The sequence below is a fragment of the Pongo abelii genome, chromosome 1, assembly GCF_028885655.2.
Source record: "Pongo abelii isolate AG06213 chromosome 1, NHGRI_mPonAbe1-v2.0_pri, whole genome shotgun sequence".
Taxonomy (NCBI): Eukaryota; Metazoa; Chordata; class Mammalia; order Primates; family Hominidae; genus Pongo; species Pongo abelii.
Window position 1 is genome coordinate 67718938 of NC_071985.2, and position 20535 is coordinate 67739472.

Below are 20535 nucleotides of genomic sequence, written 5' to 3' on the forward strand. Positions count from 1 at the left end.
AGAAATCGACCTACCCGATCAACTCTCTCACTTGCACAGGAGTCTCACCTGTCGTTAGTCCTCTGGAGCAAGCAGTTTCGTCTTAACCCAGTAGTGACAGCATCAGACACAGTTCAGTATTTTTCAAACTGCAGATCTAGACCTATTCGCGAGTCCTAAAACAAATGTAATACATTACAACCAGCAATAATCCCAGCTATTCAGCAGGCTGAGGCAGGAATATTGCTTGAACCCGGGAGGCAGAGGCTACAGTGACCCGAGATCATGCCACGGTGCTCCAGCCTGGGTGACAGAGTATGACTTCATTTCAAAAAAAAAAGGTGAAATAAAGTAGATCAGATCAGAACTGTGGAAAGGAGTGGCCTAAAATCTTAGAGTGGCCTTCATGTAATAGGGGCAAGTATTGTATCACAAAACTTCAATTGTTTCTTCTGTTATATAAGTGCGTCAATATAAATGCACACATTATGTCATGATGTAAAATTCATTTCTTAATGTGGGTTGCAATCAAAATAATCTGAAATCTACTGAAATATTTCATTGGAATATCATTCTACTATCTCCAAATCTCTTTCTATTGGGAAGTGGCAAGTATGTTGTTTATTTAGGCAACTGGAGAGAAATGCTTTTAGTCATCTACTACAAAAACCCATGGACTCTGATATTTCTCTTAGGGAGTCTGTGCCACATGCTACCCAGAAAAATGCTTGGTGGTTCAGCCACCTTCCCTTCCTTTGGCTCCTTCCACCCCCTTAGCAGAACCCTCAAGAGGAGCAGGCATTGGGACTGGAAAGCTAAATTGAAAGATTGGAGCAGATTCCACATCCCTCCAACAAAATCCACTCAAAAATATTTAGCATAACATCTGTTATGGTAAACATCTGCTACTGTACAAGATGAGAAAAGGATAACCATTCTGTAATAGGCCCAGAGCAGAGCAGCTGTGCAAAGAGGGAGCAGAAACTTCATCCACTGCTTGGACATCATTCTTCTTGATGCTTCAAGTTTTTTTTGTGTGTGTGGTAAAAATATACATCACATAAAATTTACCATTTTAACTATTTTGGTACCAATTAAAAAGCAGTTTAGTTTCATAAGAAAAAGCATGCAAATGCAGGTATATTGTTTATTCCAAATATCCAGGTATATTGTTTATTCTGTGTTACTTCATGACCATAATAGTAGAGGGTGGCCATTCTGGAAATTATATTAACATATGGGTAAAGGGGAGATATAAGAAAAACCTTATGCATAGAACCATGGATGACCCTAAGACACCTTTTTCTTACGTGGTAAAGTGCATATATAAATGAAACACCATGCTGTTTTAAACCATTTTTAAGTGTGCAGTTCATTGGCATTAAGTATATTCGCATTGTTGTGTAACCATCACCATTATCCATCTTCAGAACTTTTCCATCACCAGGCACAGTAGCTCATGCCTGTAATCCCAGCATTTTGGGAGGCCAAATCAGGTAGATCATTTGAGCTCAGAAGTTTGAGACCAGCCTAGGCAACATGGCGAAACCCTGTTTCTACAAAAAATACAAAAATCAGCTGGGTGTGGTGGCTTGTGCCTGTGATCCCAGATATTCCAGCGGCTCAGGTGGGAGGATCGCTTGAGCGCAGGAGGCAGAGACTGCAGTGAGCCAAGATTGCACCACTGCACTCCAGCCTCAGAGACAGAATGAGACCCTGTCTCAAAAACAAAACAAAAACAAAAAAACAACAAAAAAGAACATTTTGATCATTCCAAACTGAAACTCCATATTCATTAAACAGTTCCCCACTTCCCTTCCTCCCAGCCCCTGGCAAGCATCATTCTATTTTCTGTCTGTATGAATTTGAACACTCTAAATACTTCACTTAAGTAGAATCATACAGTGTTTGTCTTTTTGAGACTGGCTTATTGCAGTCAGTGTAATGTTGTCAAAGTTCATCCATGTTGTAGCATGTGTCAGAATTTCATTCCTTGTAAAGGCTAAACATCGTTCCTTTATTAGTATATATTCAGATGTCATTTAAAAAATACCTTTGCTTCTCCCTGGCATTCACTGTGTCATACTCATTTTGGAACAGGAGCAGAGGGAAGAATGCTATGAAGCTATTATTGTTCAAAAAAGACCTGGAGACAGTGGATTGAAAATCTCACAGCCAAAACGCAATCTGGTGACTACCTTCTCTGGCTCTCATTTGTTGGCTTTGGAAGTTTTAAAAGGTTAAAAAAAATGCTTTTTTTTTTCTTTTTTTATTAGAATGCCAAACTTCAAAAGCTTTTGAGAATATTTTTGGTTCTTACCTCTAGAAGGAGGACCCAGCATCCCTTGAAAACAAGCTGATTACTCTCCCAGAAAAGCATCTCAGCATCTGTTAGTGGGAAACGGGAATGTGCCTGCTTTGGTTTCTTTGTTTCTCTCATTCAACCCCCTCATCCCATTTTCCTTAACGGAACTTAACTATGATTTTTAGGGAAGACCTTATGCTAAGTGTAGTTCCTCTCTTTTCCTCACTGTGCAGATTCTAGACAACCTAGATGCTCAGTAAGAAAGTGAACAGGACATTCATACAGAGTGGAGTTGTTAGAAATGAGACTGGAACAGGGACAGAGCAAGGAATCCTCATGTTTAGGTATTTGATCTCATTATACTGAATGATTCAGCAACACATTCAGGTGTAAAATGCTGCTTGATAGGAGACATAGACACAGTTCATGTTCTCATGGGCAGAATCCCATCTAAGCATGTCTGGGGCTAGGAGCTGTAGTCCTCAGCCTTTGATCGTGAGCCAATCCAGTTATGGTCACTACTCAATCACGTAATCATAGTAATGTTTATTGGGCTCTTACTATGGGCTGGGCTGTTTCCTAAATGCTTTGCATGAATTCTCTCATTTAATTCTTGCAGCAACCCTACAGCAGATTCTATTATGACCCCTGTTTTACAGATGAGGACAGGTTGAGTAATTTGTATGAAGTCCCACAGCAATGGATGATAGAGCTGGAATTCTAGCTCAGGTGGTTAGTATCCAGAGCCTGCCTTCATTTAATCCTTCAACTCAGAAGCCTAATGAGTGATCAAGCTCAGTCTTGCAGGTGCCTCTGAAAGATCTTATCCAGCCAGTCCCTCTGGAGATTTATCATTACAAACATGGCAGGTACACAGGGATACGCTAAGGAAACATTGCAGGTCCCTCTCTTGTCACCTCACTCCAGGGACAATATCCAGTAAATGCAGCCTAAAAATAGCTCATTGAGGCATTAAAATCATCTGCTTTTTAAAATTCACCAATTAACAATGGCTTTATGAATACTTACTAAATGGCTAGCATTGTACTGGAAACTATGATGAATACAAAGAAATGTCACACGATCCTTATCCTTCATTAAAACCAGCCCCCAAGAACCTATACAGAGTAATATAAAAGTGCACCATTTTGTGATACATGAGCACTAAGTAGTGGATGGGCCCCTTCAGGGAAATCTCTGTGTTAACTTTTTTTTTGAGACTGAGTTTCACCCTGTCACCCAGGCTGGAGGGCAGTGGCATGATCACAGCTTACTGCAGCCTTTACCTCCTGGGCTCAAGTGATTCTCTGGAGTAGCTGGGACTACAGGCATGTATCATCACACTTGGCTAATTTTTGTATTTTTTATAGAGATGGGGTCTCACTATGTTGTTCAGGTTGATCTTGACCTCCTGGCCTCAAGCAATACTCTTGCCTTGGCCTCCCAAAGTGCTGAGATTACAAATGTGAGCCACTGAGCCCAGCCTGTGTTAACTTTTGATATGTAATGCCAGCACATTTCTGACAGAAATCATTATGCATTTTTATCTCTAGAACAGACAGCCAATCACTTCCAACTTCCTCCTTACTGTATACTCCTGCTCAATCAATTCCTTTGATGATTGAAATATTCCTTTGCAGAATTTCTTCATTTTTTGCCATAAATAGGGTAGCTAAGGCCGGATGAGTCTCAGAGCAAAAGTATTCACTGCACACAAAAATTAAAATAACTCCATTTAAAACTAATCAGTACCAAACAAGAAAGCAAGGTCAACACAGACATTTCTTCCATTTCCAACATAAGAGAAATCCCTCCCGGCTTTTTAGTCGTGGTCATTTCTGTTCATTTTTTGGTTCACTTCATGTGCTTTTCCCTGGGTCTGATTTGGGTTGTTAGAATCAGAAATGACAATCAGTGAACCCACTTTCACTTAAGCATTGCTTGAAGTTGGTTCTTGGAGAACCCAGAGACACCCTGGAAGAGGGAATAGATCATGTATTCACTAGGAAGAAAACTGGAACCTCCTTCTTTTGAAAAGTTTTAGTGTTGGCTGAAAGACATTTAAGGATACTCACAGCTCCAAAGGGCCGAAGGAGTGCACACCCTGGGGTTGGGAAGGACCTCTCCTCACACCAAAGGACATTTTCTCCTACATTTCTCCTACATTTTCTCCTACATATCTGCCACCCATGATCTTGGAAGTCAGTTGATCCCATGGCCTTGGCTTCATTCCAATCCAAGTGACCCCTGAGATGGCGTTTCTTTAATGTGTCTAGCATCCACCAAAATCTGCATAAACCTGCGTGGGAATAATGTGAATTTTTAGAACTCCATTCAAGGCATAATGACTCTGAATCTTGAAGGTGGGGCTCAGGAGTCTACTGTCTTTAACATTCCCAGGGTGCCTTTCCCTTTCCTTTAATCTGTCAGCCACTGAAAGGGCAGAGGGACTTTGGCCAGCTCAGATTTAGGGGAGGGACCATTAATTGACTTGGGAACAGTATTGGGCAGCAGAGCATCCCTTCCAGCAGGCAAGAATGATGACTAGGGAGGGCCAAGAGGAAGTAGTGACCAGTGGCCTTTGGCAATAAAAGCCTTGGGCAAATGCCAGAACTGGAAGGAAAGTTGGGCTCAAAAAAAACACAGCCTGATTAAAATTTGCCTATGGATCCAACAGCTTTTAATTCTCCAACTTCATGTGAAAACCAGATACCTTCTTCCTATTCCTTGACACTCTCTCCAATATCTACCCCCACTCCCAGCACCTCTTATCCAACCTGGACATTATCCAAAGTGTAGGTTAGATACAAATGGCAAGTTTATGAGGGGAAAAGAAGGGGATGTGGAGGTGGCGGGGAATTGTTGGTTGTCATGGAAACCCTGCCTGCTGCAGGGTCTGAATGGTTTTCTGTTTGCTGATGTCCAGTTCTTTAAGGCAGACCCTGGCATCGGCAAGGACTGGGCACCACATCCTCTGTGTCTCCCATTTCCGGCATCCGGCCCAGTGGCATCCACTCCGGCAGGTCTCCTGGTAGCAGGCAGGGTGTCCAGGATTGAATGCTTCCTCCTGACCTCTTTGTCCTGCTGCTGCCGCCCTCCCCAGTGGGAAATGAAGGGAAGCAGAGGGTGTTTCCCAACTGTTTGAAGAGACAGTTCTTGTTTTCCTCTTGCATTTCATTCTTTCTTCCCTTGTCATCCAAACATGAACCATTGGCCATTTGCCTGTCTCCTGCTGGCCAGCTGTCCTTGCCATTCTCAATTCTGAATTTTTATTTATCTTGCAGGAACTGCGGAATTTGTTTTCACTCAGCGTGGTACACTGGATGAGCTGTTGCTGTCTCTAGTTTGTCCTCTTAAATGTCACCTCCAGAAGCTGATTAGAAAGGCTGAAATGACCACCATCCAAAAGACCCAGGGGCATATTTCGTGGTTTTAGTCTATTTGAAAGGTTGTTAGAGCAGTTTAGGAAAGACCAAGGCCTGTAGCTCAAGGTGGTCAGCTCATGCTGTGTATGGACTGTATACTATCATGTTGTAGGCCACTAATTTCTCATGCCAGTCCCTCCAAGTGCCACCGGCTTCCTATTTCTAGGCCTTTACATGGCCCACTCCTTCTGTTTGAAAAGTCCTTGATGCTCATTTTTACTTTGGCCCACCAAGCCCTGAGTGCACTGATCTTTGCTTCCCTCCCAAGCAGCGTATCACAACCTCTCTCCTTTTCTAATTCACGTTGTTTGACACCAAGGTCTTTCTGCAGTTTTTTAAAACAGACTTAGCCATTTCCTGCTTCAGGGCCTTTGCACACCCACGTCCCTCTGTCTGGAACTCTCGTACCTGGCTTTTCACATGGTTCATTCCTTCTTATTGTTCAGAAACAATCTAACAACCTCCTCAGCAAGGACTTTCCTGATCTCTAACAGGCCCCCTTCTTGTTCTCTCTATCTTAGTATCCTTCCTAGCACTTCACATTTTGTAAATATTTGTTTATCTGTTCATTGCCTGACTTCTAACTAACTATAAGGGCCAGTGAGACAGGAACTATCTTAGTCTGTTTTGTGTTGCTATAAAAGAACACCACTGAGTGGGTAATTTATAAAGAAAAGAAATGCATTTCTTACAGTTCTGGTGGATGAGAAGTCCAAAGTTGAGGAGTCTACATCTGGTGAGGATTTTCATGCTGCGTGATCCCATGGCAGAAGGCAGAAGGCAGAACGGTAAGAGAGCAAGCATGTTTGCACGTGAGAGGGACTAAACTTCCTTTTAGAACAAACCCACCCTGCACAATAATGACATTAATCCATGCATGAGGTAGAACCCTCATGACCTAATCACTTCTTAAAGGGCCTACCTCTCAACACTGTTTTGCACTGAAAATTAAGTTTCCAACACCTGAACTTTGGGGGTCACATTCAAACCATAGCAGGGACTTTTTCTGTTTCCACCAACTCTGTACTTAGAACGCCTTATCTCAGTATATGGTGCAGAGGGTACTCTTTGAATATTTATTGAATATATGAAAGAGTGGCTAATTTCTACTCATCTTTTTAAATTCCACCCTGGAGTCAGTTGCCTCTTTCTGTAAATCTTTCCCGACTGCCTCTCCCACAACTCACTTCCCAGATCTAGTCTGGTGTCTGCCTGGGTGCTCTCCTGTGTCCTGGGCCTACCTCCACATGCTGCATCATGGTGCATGTTGGCAGTCCCTTTCTTCAAGAAGATGGTGAGCTTTGTAAAGGCAAGATTGTAACTTTGGTTTCTATATCGCAGGATCCAGAAAAATACCTGACATATAGAGATTGCTTTACTTGACCAATGTTGGTAATATGAATGACTGGATGATTAAATAAATGACCGTTAGGTGACATTTCAGAGATGTATGGAAAATTTGGTGTGGGGGCTACTACCAAGTTCAAAAAGAGACAGGGATAAGTTTCAGTTCTTATGTTTCCTGGTCCTTCATTTTATCTGATGATATTCCAGTAATTTAGATGGGAAATAATTCGGTAAAAGCCTTAAAGATAAATTAAACCAAGGAGTCCTGACTCTTTTATGACTGAAAAGACCCTATGTTTACAGGATATTATGATGTTCAATTTCCAAATGTTGAAACACTTGAGTGGGAATTGAGTTTCAGACACCTCTTTGGGCCTCACCTTTTTTCATCTGTAATCAGAAGGATGGTTAAGATAATCTCTAAAGTATGTTCCAGCTCTAACATTTTGTGTGTGATTAAAAATAAAAATCAAGGCAACTAACATTAACCTTCCAATGCATTGAAAAATTCCCAGTGACTTTAGAGTTCACTAGAGGTGCTCTAGGGAAGAAGAGAATCCTGGCTGAGAACCTCAGCTTTGAGCATCTCAGGTTTGCTGCTCTCCCTCAAGTTCAGAGTCACCTCCTTTCCCACATGAAGTGGGTCTTGGTTCAAAAGATTATGGGGGGAAAGCAGAATGTGAGACAAAGTGTATTAGGAGCAGAAGAGAGACACTCAGGACATGACTCTAACTCATTGTTCCAGGGAGGAGTGATGCTAAGGGGGCAAGAGGCAGGCATGGCTGCTTCAGAGAGCATGAGAGGACTCAGAAGGAAAGAGAGAACAAAGATGGTGGAGAAATTGTTATTAAAGTTCACATGAATTGAGAGGAAGAAACACTGAGACAAACAAAGGAAGAAGAGGATAAGAATAAAATGTAGCAGAAAAGTTACAAGTCCAGCAGTCAAACTTTGTATTTAGCTTAGCTTGGCCACTAATAGTTGTGTGAACTTAAGAAAATCTCTTGACATCTCTGGTCCTCGATATCTGAATCTGTAAAATTGGGACAAATAACACCCTTCCTACAACACAGACTATTTTTCAGATAGAAATAAACGTATGGATGTGAAAGTGCTTGAAAAGAATTTTTTTAATATAATAAATGAAACAACTAGACAAAAGATAAATAAGGAAATAGGGGACTTAAACAACACAATAAATCAACTAGGTTTAACATACATTTGTAGAAAACTCTAGTAAACAACAATGGCATTCACATTCTTCTCAAGAACACATGGGACATTTTCCAAGACAGACCATATGTTAGGCAGCAAACTAATACTCAATAGATTTAAGAAGATAGATATTGTACAAAGTATCTTCTCCAACCACACAGGGATGAAGTTAGAAATCGATAACAGAAGTAAAACTGAAAAATTTACAAATTTATAGAAATTAAAGAACACAACCTTTAACAACCAGTGGATCAAAGAAGAAATCAACAGGGAAATTAAAAATTACTTGGAGATGAATGAAAATGAAAATACAACATACCAAAACTTATGAATGCAGCAAAAGTAATAGTAAGGGGGAAATTTATAGTATAATTTATTACTTTATTTTTAAATTTAATTTAATTTAATTTAATTTTTTAAGACAGAGTCTTGCTCTCTGTCATCCAGGCTGGAGTGCAGTGGCATGATCTTGGTTCACTACAACCTCCTTCTCCCAGGTTGAAGCAGTTCTCATGCTTCAGCCTCCAAGTAGCTAGAACTACAGGCATGTACCACTACACCCAATTAATTTTTGTATTTTTAGTAGAGGTGGGGTTTCACCATATTGGCCAGGCTGGTCTTGAACTCCTGACCTCAAGTGATCCTCCCACCTCAGCCTCCCAAAGTGCTGGGATTACAAGTGCGAGCCACTGCACCTGGCCTAATTTCCTTCTTTAAAAAACAAGAAAGATCTCAAATCAATAGCATAACTTTACAACTTAATGAACTAAAAAAAAAAAAATGGAAAAACAATAAAAAAATTAATGAAACCAAAAGTTGATTCTTTAAAAACAGCAATAAAACTGACAAACCTTTAGCTATATGGACTACGAAAAAATTACTAAAATCAAAAATGAATATGTGGGCATTACTACCAATTCTACAGAAATAAAAACAATTGAAAGAGAGAACTATGAAGAATTACACACCACCAAACTGGATAACCTAGATGAAATGGACAAATTTCTAGAAGAACAAAAACCTACTGAGACTAAATCATAAAGAAATATAAAGTCTAAATAGACCTATAACAAGTAAGGAGATTGAATCTGTATTCAAAAATCTCCCAACAAAAAAAAGCACTAGACCTGATAGAATCACTGGTGAATTCAACCAAACATTTAAAGAAGAACTAATATCCAACTCTTCTCAAACTGTTCAAAAACTGAAGAAAAGACAACACTTCCTAACTCATTCTATGAGGCCAGCATTACCCCAATACCAAAGCTAGGCAAAGGCACTACAAGAAAAGAAAATTACAAATCAATATTTCTTATGAACATTGATACAAAAATTACCAACAAAATACTAGCAAACTGAATTCAACAGCATATTAACATGGTTATTTATTATGACCAACTGGGATTTATTTTTGGAATGCAAGGATGGTTCAACATACAGAATTGATCAGTGTAATATACCACATCAACAGAATGAATGAAAAAAAAGATCATATTATTGATGCAGAAAAAGCATTTGACAAAATTCAATACTCTCTCATGATAAAAAACACTCAGCAAACTAGGAGCAGAAGTAAACTACCTCAACATAATAAAAGCCATATGAAAGAAAGCCACAGTAAACATCATACTTAATGGTGAAAGACAGAAAGCTTTTCTCTAAGATCAAGAAAAAGTCAAAGATGTTTGCTTTTACCACTTTTATTCAACATAGTACTGGAAGTTCTAGCCACAGCAATTAGGCAAGAAAGAAATAAAGGACATCCAAATTGGAAAACAAAATGTAAAACTATTTCTGTTTGCAGATGATATGAACTTGTATGTAGAAAACACTAAAGATCCCACAAAAATTGTTAAAATTAAATGAGTTCAACAAAGTAGCCAGCTAAAAAGTCAACACAGAAAAATCAGTTGCATTTCTATACACTAACAATGAACAACCTAAAAATGGAATTATGAAAACAATTTCATTGACTATAGCAGCAAAAAGAATAAAATACTTAATTTAACCAAAGAGGGGAAAGACTCATATAATTAAAACTATAAAATATTGCTGAGAAAATTAAAGAAGACATAAATAAGTGGAAATACATTTCATGTTATTGAATTGGAAGACTTAATATTGTTAAGATGGCAATACTACCAAAAGCAATCTACAAATTCAATGCAATCACTTTCAAAATCCGAAAACTTTTTTTGTAGAAATAGAAGAGCCTATCCTAAAATTCATATGGAGTTTTAAGGGATCCTGAATAGTCAGAATAATCTTGAAAAAGAACAAATCTAGAGGACTCATATTTCCTGATTTCAAAATTTACCACAAATCTACAGTAATCAAAACAGTGTGGTACTGGCATAAAGACAGACATACAGATCAATGAAATACCATAGTGAGCCCAGAAGTCAGTCCTCACATATATGGTCAAGTGATTTTTGACAAGGGTGACAGGATCATTCCATGAAAAAGGACAGTGTTTTCAATAAATGATGTGGGAAAAACTGGATATCCACATGCAAAATAATGAGGTTGAATCCTTACCTAACACTATATACAAAAATTAACTCAAAATGGATCAAAGATCTTAATATAAGACCTAAAACTATAAAACTCTTCTAAGAAAACATAGGGCAAATCCTTCATGACATTGGATTTGGCACTGAATTCTTGGATATGACACCAAAACACAGGCAATAGAAGAAAAAATTAGAAAATTGGACCTTATGAAAATTTTAAAATTTTGTACATCAGAAGATGCTATCAACTTAGTAAAAATGTGGTCCACAGAATGGGAAAAATATTAGCAAATAGTATAACTGTAGAGATTGTATCCAGACTATACAGAGCACTCCTAAAACTCAGTGAAAAAGCAAATAACCAAATTAAAAAATGGGCAAAAGACTTTAATAGACATTTCTCCAAAGAAGATATACAAATGGCCAATAAGCATATGAAAAGATTTTTAACATCACTAATCACTAGATAAATGCAAATCAAAACCATAATAAAATACCACCTCACCTCCTTTAGGGTGGCTACTATTTAAAAAAAAAAATCACAGAAAATAACGTGTATTGGTGAGAATGTGAAGAAATTAGAACTCTTGTGCACTGTTGTTGGGAATGTAAAATAGTACAGCCACTGTGCAAAACAGCATGGCAGGTTTCCAAAAAATTAAAAACAGAATTTTTATATTACTCAGCAATTCCACTTCTGGAGATATACCCCAAATAACTGAAAGCAGGGTCTGGAAGAGATGTTTGTACACCCGTGTTTTTGGCAGCACTATTTACAATAGCTAAAATGTGGAAGCAACACAGGTGTCCATTGATAGATGAATGGATAAGCAAATGGTGGTATACAAATACAATGGAATATTACTCAGCCTTATAAAGGAAGGAGATTCTGACATATGCCACAACATGGATGAAACTTGAGAACATTATGCCAAGTGAAATAAGCCAGTTACACAAAGATAAATACTGTATGATTCCACTTATATGAGGTAGTTAAAGTAGTCAAAAATCATAGACACAGGAAGTAGAATGGTGTTTGATGTGGACTAGGGTCGGGGGAATGGGGCGTTATTGTTTAATGGATACAGAGTTTTAGTTTTACAAGATGTAAGAGTTATAGAGATGAATGGTGGTGATGGTTGCACAACATTATGAATGTATTCAATATCACTGAACTGTACAATTAAAAATGGCTATGATGGGAAACGTTGTATGTATTTCATCATAAAAATGTTATGTGTATTTAATCAGATAACAATTTTTAAAAAATGTTTACTATGTCAATAAGTCAACAAGTTTGCAAAAAACTACTTGAGAGTAAACGGTTTCCAAGACCTCTCAAGTATTTCAGAAAGGTACCTTTAGATTTTGACAGTAGAGTCACTAACTGATTGATTAATAATGTTGATTTTTGTGCTAATTTAAAATTGTTCTAAATGCTATGTGATATCCTACATTATGTTTCAGAACAGAAAACTGAAATGTGAATAAAGTGTCAAGTTTAGTTAATAGTATTGTACTAGTAGTACTAATCGTAATGCTGGCTTCTTAGTTTTAGCAAATGTACCATGGTAATGTAGGATGTTAACATTTAGAAAATCTGGATGACAGGTAAAAAAAAATGAATAAAAGCAGAAATGATTGGGTCAACAGGGTTAAGAGCAGAAAGATTTATGGAATAATACAGCAAAAAAATACTACCAATTAAAGACATGCTACCAGGAATTTATAAATCACAAGGAAATGGATCAAAGAGGCCAGATAACTGTTTTTCTCCCCAAAGGCTTGGTCATATTTTCCCAATTGTTTAAAAGAGAAAAATTAATAAATGTTATCTTTATTTTGCCCAATGGTAACTTACAGGAACTGGAAGGGTTGGGCCAGGACATTGGGTTGATTGATCAAAATATGCTTTGATGGAGCTAAATCCCAGGTAATTACAGCCCTGGAAAGGTTCCCTGAACTCAAGGGCCTGGGCTAGTCTGCCCTCCCATCATCCGTGCAGTCAGCCAGAATGACAGAAAAACCAAGTGACCAACAAAGTTTGGAATCCAGAGCCAGAAAGGATAGCCAGAGGGGATGCAGCTCAAATACTGGACATTGATGGAGGTTGTAAAAGCTCATCACCAGGTAAAAACAGACCTTTAAATACAGAAGAGTGACAAATGAAAGCAGGCAGCTGCTGTTATTCCTACTCAGTTAGGATTCAAATCCAAAATCCATACACAGGAAAATGGGTCAAGCTGGCCAAATCCATCTTCAGGGCCCCTTCTTGCATGGAGTGTCACCTCCAAACCAGACCCTCGTCTAGTGTCCTCCCAACTAGGATGTCCTTCCTTGCTCCACGCCCTTGTATTGGGCCCACCTGACTTTCCTCTTTGCTGTGGCATCCCCATCAGCACTCCATGTTATTGGTAAGCCCTCTGAACCTTTACCATCCAGCCTCCCAACCCTTTCTGTAGAGGCTTGCTATGTCTCCAAGCCAAGCACTAGCCAAACCTTGCTTATATGCAAATAGCAGAGGGCCAGAAGGAGCCAGCCCTCTAGGGTAGCCTCTTATGCTTCCTCTCTGTGGATTCCTAGAGCACACATCTATCAACCTTTTTCTATAATGGATCAGACAGTAAATACCTTAGGCTTTGTGGGCCATATGGTTTCTCTTGTAACTACTCAACTCTGTTGTTCTAAAACAAAACAAAAAAACACACAAAAAAACCAGCCATGGATAATATGTGAATGAATGAGTATGGCTACATTCCAATAAAATTTATTTATGAACGTAAAATTTAAATTTCATTTAATTTTCATATATTTTGAAATATTATGCTTCTTTTGACTTGGCCTATGAGCTATAGTTTGCGGTTCCCTACCCTATTGCAGTGCTGTCTAGTAGAGTGTTCATGGGTGACTCCTGAGCACTTAAAATGTGGCTATCTAAATTGAGATGTGCTGAAAGTATAAAATAGGCCCCAGATTTTCAAGACTTAAAACCAAAAAATATAAAATATCTCAAGAGTTATGTTGATCACACTGAAATGATAGCATTTCAGATATATTGTATTAAAATATACTATTAATTTCACCTAGTTTCTTTTCACTTTTTGAAATGGAGCTACTAGAAAATGTACATGTACATATGTGGCTTGCATTGTTTTTGTTGGACGGCAATGCCAGAAAGGGAAAGCTTCAGCCTCCCCTGAATGAATTCATAGGTTAATTAGAGCACCCTTGGAGATCATCAGGCCTGGCTCTGAGAGGTGAAGTACTCCTCTCAAATCTCACAGCTGCTTGGACAAGGACTCTGGAGTTCTTGTGCTATCAGCCTGTGGCAATCCCATCACATCAACTCGATTCAGGTGAGATGAGGGGTTCTACCCCTGCAAGGAGCAGGCAGGGCCCTGTGATGACCCTACATCCCCCAGAAAGTAAACACCATTCTGCTCTGTCAGTCCCTGATGTTATGATAACTTCTTTACAATCTTTCTCGTTTACCAGTTCTATTTTTTTCCTCAAAGTCTGCCCCAGGGCCACTGATCAGCATTCTAGATGGACTTGTTAAAATATACAGATTACCAGCCTTGCCCCCAGAGATAGCAAATCTGTAGGTGTGAACTGGTGCCTGTGTATCTGCATTTCAAAAAGAAACCCCTTGGATGATTTTTTTAAATTGTATTTTTTTATTTTAAGTTCTGGGATACATGTGCAGAACGTGCAGGTTTGTTACATAGGTATTAGTTATTTCTCCTAATGCTATCCCTCCCCTAACCCCCACCCACCAACAGGCCCCAGTGTGTGATGTTCCCCTCCCTGTGTCCATGTGTTCTCATTGTTCAACTCCCACCTATGAGTAAGAACATGTGGTGTTTGGTTTTCTGTTCCTGTGTTAGTTTGCTAAGAATGATGGTTTCCAGTTTCATCCATGTCCCTGAAAAAGACATGAACCCATCCTTTTTGTGGCTGCATAGTATTCCATGGTGTATATGTGCCACATTTTCTTTATCTAGTCTATCACTGATGGGCATTTGGGTTGGTTCCAAGTCTTTGCTATTATGAAGAGTGCTGCAATAAACATACATGGGCATGTGTCTTTATAGTAGAATGATTTATAATCCTTTGGGTATATACCCAGTAATGGGATTGCTGGGTCAAATGGTATTTCTGGTTCTAGACCCTTGAGGAATTGCCACACTGTCTTCCACAATGGTTGAATGAATTTACACTCCCATCAACAGTATAAAAGTGTTCCTATTTCTCCACATCCTCTCCAGCATCTGTTGTTTCCTGATTTTTTAATGATCGCCATTCTAATTGGCGTGAGATGATATCTCATTGTGGTTTTGATTTGCATTTCTCAAATGACTAGTGATAGTGAGCTTTTTTCATGTGTTTGTTGGCCGCATAAATGTCTTCTTTTGAGAAGTGTCTGTTCATATCCTTCACCCACTTTTTGATGGGGTTATTTGTTTTTTTCTTGTAAAAGGATGATTCTTTACACACATTAACCTTTGAGTTCTGCTATTCCTGAGGTGGCTTTGGAATCCTGATCTATAATGACACAGCGCCAAATTGTTTTATATAGTAGGAAAATAGACTAAAGATTAAAATGGGTTGAAAGCCCTCATTTTGCAAGCACTATGTTCTCCTTGAGAGAAAGTAATCACATAGGTAACATAATAACGACTGCAGCAGTAGCTTTTGGATAATCATGATTTCCCTTCCGTGTACACTCTCAGGTCTCTCGAAAAAAGAGCAATTTTGGATCTGAAAGGCAGCTTTGATGCCTTTGAATTCCTTGCAGATTGTGCCTTTTAGTACTCTGTACAACACCAGCTGCATGTGGGTGCATAATATATTTTAAATAGTTTTTGTCAAAATATTCCCGGTGTGTGCAGAGAATGAAGGTTTAGCCAATACTCACCACATATATTGCCATTGTTGACAGTTCTGCATTCTAGCATGAGCCAGAAATGCAGAACAATTTATGTGCAGACTTTAAATACTAGGGGAGATAAATTAGAATGCTGTTTCTTTTGCCATGGAAGGGTCTTTAGTTTGAGATTTTGCTGGTAGTAATGGTGCATGAAACAAATGACAACATGTCCATAAGATACATAATTTGAAAGTGTGGCCAGTGCAATCTCAATATTGTAGGTAAGATAAGAGTATTTTCAAATTAAAGTTAAGCAAAGAAATAATGCATTTATGAGAGAAGTAGCCACATCCTGTATCAAGATGACAAACACAGGCTTCCCAGTTATGATCCAGGAAAGGGTTCAATTTTCCCAAGAAGACTTTGATGTGCCACTGCAATTTTAGTGTTAGTCAAAATATTTTAAATGTTGGCAATTGCCAGAAGGATGTCAGATACAAACTAAAAGATATTGTCTTAGCTTTGTGTAAACTCATGATGATCTATTACTTGGAATGCCTCAAGCAGTTAGAGTTATATCATTCTGATAAAGAAATGGAAATGTTCTGAGAAAGAAGTCAAGTACAAGTATTTATGTATATATTAATTGATGCATTGAGCCAATATGTGAGTACCTAATTTAATGTAAGTCACCAGAAAATATATACAGAACTTTGTCTCAAGTAGCTAGGAGAAATATGAAATAGTGCAACCAAAATCCAGCAAGAAAGTGATAAGTACCATGTAAAGAATACAGGATATAGGTCCTATGGTGTTATTTCACTTGAGAGTGGAATCACTTCCATCTGGGGGCCACCAAAAAAGGCTTCAAGGAGGGAGGCAATATTAACCCAAAATCTACACTACAAAAAAAGTATAGATTTTGCCTATGAGGATACAGGGAATAGGTGTTGAAAAGGGAAGAGTATTTCTATTTGAAGGGTGGTGGGAAAATGCAGGCATATACAGGGAACAGTCTGGAGCTTGTTGGTTCACTTGGAGCTTGGGGTCAGGAAGTAAGGTGTTGAGACCGCCGCCTTATATAAACACTGTACATGTAACTTTTTGGCCTGGAAATATGAGACCTTTAAAGCATGATAAAATAAATCTAAAGAAAACCAAAGGTTTCTACTAGGGGAAATTGAAATTCACAGATCTTATAGTATTAGAATTAAGGACTACTCTGTAATGATTGAAGACAGCATTAGCTCAAATAAGAGGAAGCACATAGAAAGCACTAATCTAATGAGAACTGTTGGCTGGGCATGGTGGCTCACGCCTGTAGTCCCAGCACTTTGGGAGGCCGAGGCAGGCAGATCATGAGGTCAGAGTTTGAGACCAGCCTGGCCAACATGATGAAACCCCGTCTCTAGTGAAAATATAAAAATTAGCAGGGTGTGATGGCGGGCACCTGTAATCCCAGCTACTCAGGAGGCTGAGGCAGGAGAATTGCTTGAACCCGGGAGGCAGAGGTTGCAGTGAGCTGAGATGGTGCCATTGCACTCCAGCCTGGGCGACAGAGCAAGACTCCGTCTCAGAAAAAAAAGAAAAGAAAACTGTTACTCAAGACTTTATGTAAGCAGAACATTCACATTCAAGAGGAATTGAATTAACTTATAGATAACACAAGACTGTCAGGTTGTTAAGAGAACTAAACAGTGTTTCAGGGGACCTTATGTGGTCAGTGGCTTGTAAAGAGTGTGATTCTCCCCAAAAATGCCTTAGTCCAAGAGCTTTTTTTTTTTTTTTTTTTTTTTTTTAAGATGGAGTCTCGCTCTGTCACCCAGGCTGGAGTGCAATGGTGTGGTCTCAGCTCACTGCAATCTCCACCTCCTGGGTTCAAGCGATTCTTCTGCCTCAGCCTCCCAAATAGCTGGGATTACAGGCACCTGCCACCACATCAGGCTAATTTTTGTAATTTTAGTAAAGACAGGGTTTCACTATGTTGGCCAGGCTTGTCTTGAACTGCTGACCTTGTGATCCTCCCACCTCGGCCTCCCAAAGTGCCGGGATTACAGGCGTAAGCCACTGTGCCTGGCCAGTCCAAGAGTTTAATTGATTCAAAGCTTGGGTTTGGGATTCAGACAGATCTGGGTCCAAGTCCTGTTCTATAGCACGCAAGATAGGTGACATTGAGCAATTATAGGTGAGCTTTGAATAATGCAGGGATTAGGAGCACTGACACCCAGTGCAATTGAAAATTCATCCATGTATAACTTTTGAGTGGCCAAAAACTTAACTACTAATACCTACCATTGCTTGGAAACCTTACCTGTAACCAGAAACAGATGATTAACATGTATTTTGTATGCTATATGTACTATACTGTCTTATTACAATAAAGTAAGCTAGAGAAAAGAAAATATTATTAAGAAACTCATGAGGAGAAAATACATTTATAGTACAGTACTGTAGGTATTGTTACTGTAAGTTTATGTTGTCTGTTTCTAAGATGAGTCCTCCATCTGAAATGGCAGATGCCACAGCTGCAGACCTCAGTCTATGGTACATATCAAGGAATTCAGCTTCTTCTAGGAATATCATGACTTTTCTCTACTTTTTGGGAGCACTTCCAACATTACTAGTGGCACTTCGTATGTGTCCCACAGTGTTACTCAAAGTTTATAGGAATGCACTAAACATGATGAAAAATAAGCGAGAACCAATTTACTGGAGAGACAAACTGCTCACTCTAGATGATCAGCATCACAGTGTTTTAAGTGGATACTCATAATATTGGAGCTCACTGCAATAGCAGCAGGGGGTGACTCCAAACAGTTAACTTTATGCAGTGACAACTTAATACTACATCTTTATGTTTGTTTGGATTTCTCTTGACTGCAAATGGCACTGGTCTGTAAGTGTGTGTGTAAATCTTGATAAATTTTAACTTATTTTTACAGATTTGTATATTTTATGGTAGTAAATGATAAAATAGACTAACATCTTTTTATTCTTCATGTATTTGTGACATATCCTTTTCTTAATTTTTTGATATTTTTAGGCTACATCGTTGGTCTGTGAGTTTTTTTCAAATTTTCACAAATCTCCAAACAATATTCCAATATATTTGTTGAAAAAAATTCACCTGTAAGTGAACCCATGCAGTTCAAACTTGTTCAAGGGTGATCTGTGCTTTATCTAAGTTCCCTACTTGTTTGTAAACTGTTGATGATGATATCCACCCCTCAGGATTGTTTTGAGAACAACCATAGTAAGTAAGCAAATGCTTGAGAAGTGGTTAGCAGAATGTCAGCACCATGTAGTAGATGTCGGCTGTTGTTGTTATTGCCTGATTTGGATGGACCATGGGCCCAATTTGAGGTGACATTTCCTTTGGTCTAAATTTAGGGTTTCAAAGGAGTAAGTATGTCAGTGCCTGCCTTCATGAGGGATCCTAATGAGCATGCATGTTGTATGTCACATAGCAACATACCCAAGAACTGTCCCTCTGTGTACTTGCAGCATTGAGTGGCCTGGGTCACAAGTGAATTTGATTTTAGGTATCTAAAGTCTTCAACTGTCAAGTTCAAAAATCCACACAAGACTAATCCTGTCTTGTTCCCAGGGCTGGGCTAAGACTTAGAGGTTTTTCAGGGCAAGAAATGAATAAATTAGCTGTAAGAATGTCAGGGCCAGGCTAAAACAACATGGTCTGAGGGAATGTGATATTGAGCTGGGATTGAAATCACAGGGAGCCGTGGCTGGTCTATGCAAAAAAAGAAAGTTAAAATTGCTTGTAGGGGAAAAACACCAAAACACACAGCTTTCAGGAGTCAAGGCAAACAAGGAGAGTAATGGCCTAGTAAGAGAGAGGCCATGAGGAACCTACCTGGAAAGACTGAATGGTCAAACTAGAGGCCATGAGGATCCTATGTGGGAATATTGAATTCAAAGCTGAATTCTTGAGCCAATAATTTACCCAAAGCTGGGCTGTGAGGGCCAGTCTCAAGAAGCTCTGAAGAAATGCAGTGGACAGAGAGTGGGAAGTTAACTACAGTGACTCAGCAGGGCTTGAGTCAGCCGTCCCTTCCCCTTTGCAGACTGCTTTTGTCATGTGTTAGGTGATGTCTGTTGTAATGGAGCAAGGATGTTGCCACCATGGCAACGTGAAGTCAGAGCTCTTCTGAGCTCATTTCTCGGAACCACTTCCCCCTTCCCTTGACGAGCTTTCTCATGGAGCCCTCTGTTACCAGTCTTTCAGAAGCACCTCCACAGAGATCTCCTTCTGTCGTCAGATGCTCCTATCAAAGAGAGCTCCCCTTCTTCTTCTGTCTTCCTCTAAAACCTAACCCCAGGTTCTCCTCAAAGGCTTCTTCCTGAAGCTTCTCCTGAGTTCATATATCTCAGTTACTTTGAAAAAACCCCAGTACTCAGGAACAGTCAAGATGTGAAAGAAATGAGACTGAATCAGAACAAAGTTGGACCTCGGATAGTGAACAATAATCACAACCTTCAATCTTCCTTTAGTATGAAAGCTCTGGTCTCTGACATCCCTCTCCAAGGTCACTGCCTGGTGAGGGTGGGAAGGGCTGACATAGGTCTTAGGTCCTTCCTAGCAACCCGGCCATGCGTGGGAAGGAATGCAAGTGTTTTCTTACTCTCGTACATCTTTGCTGCATCTCTTAGTTTTCGTCCACTCCTGCCTCTTGTCCCTGCATGTTTATCTCCCTGCCAGCAGCCCTCCACCTTTAGAGCTTTCCCTAATAACCTGAGGACTTCCAGAGTGAAGCAGGAAAAGGGAGGCAGTGAGATGTAATAGGAAGATCTTCCCAGAGCTGAGATGTCCCAGGTGTTCAATAAAATATTTTGGGTTTGGAAGAACATTTTTTTTAAATACTT

General features: G+C 39.3%; 1 long non-coding RNA gene across 1 annotated transcript; it reads right to left on the reverse strand.

Annotated features, from left to right (window-relative positions):
* Positions 1 to 1122: 1122 nt before the first annotated feature.
* On the reverse strand, positions 1123 to 19712 carry LOC129048664 (uncharacterized). Its single transcript, XR_008511189.1, has 2 exons — positions 19526 to 19712; positions 1123 to 4583 (listed from the first exon to the last, which is right to left on the reverse strand). It is a non-coding gene; the product is annotated as an uncharacterized LOC129048664 (long non-coding RNA).
* Positions 19713 to 20535: the final 823 nt, after the last annotated feature.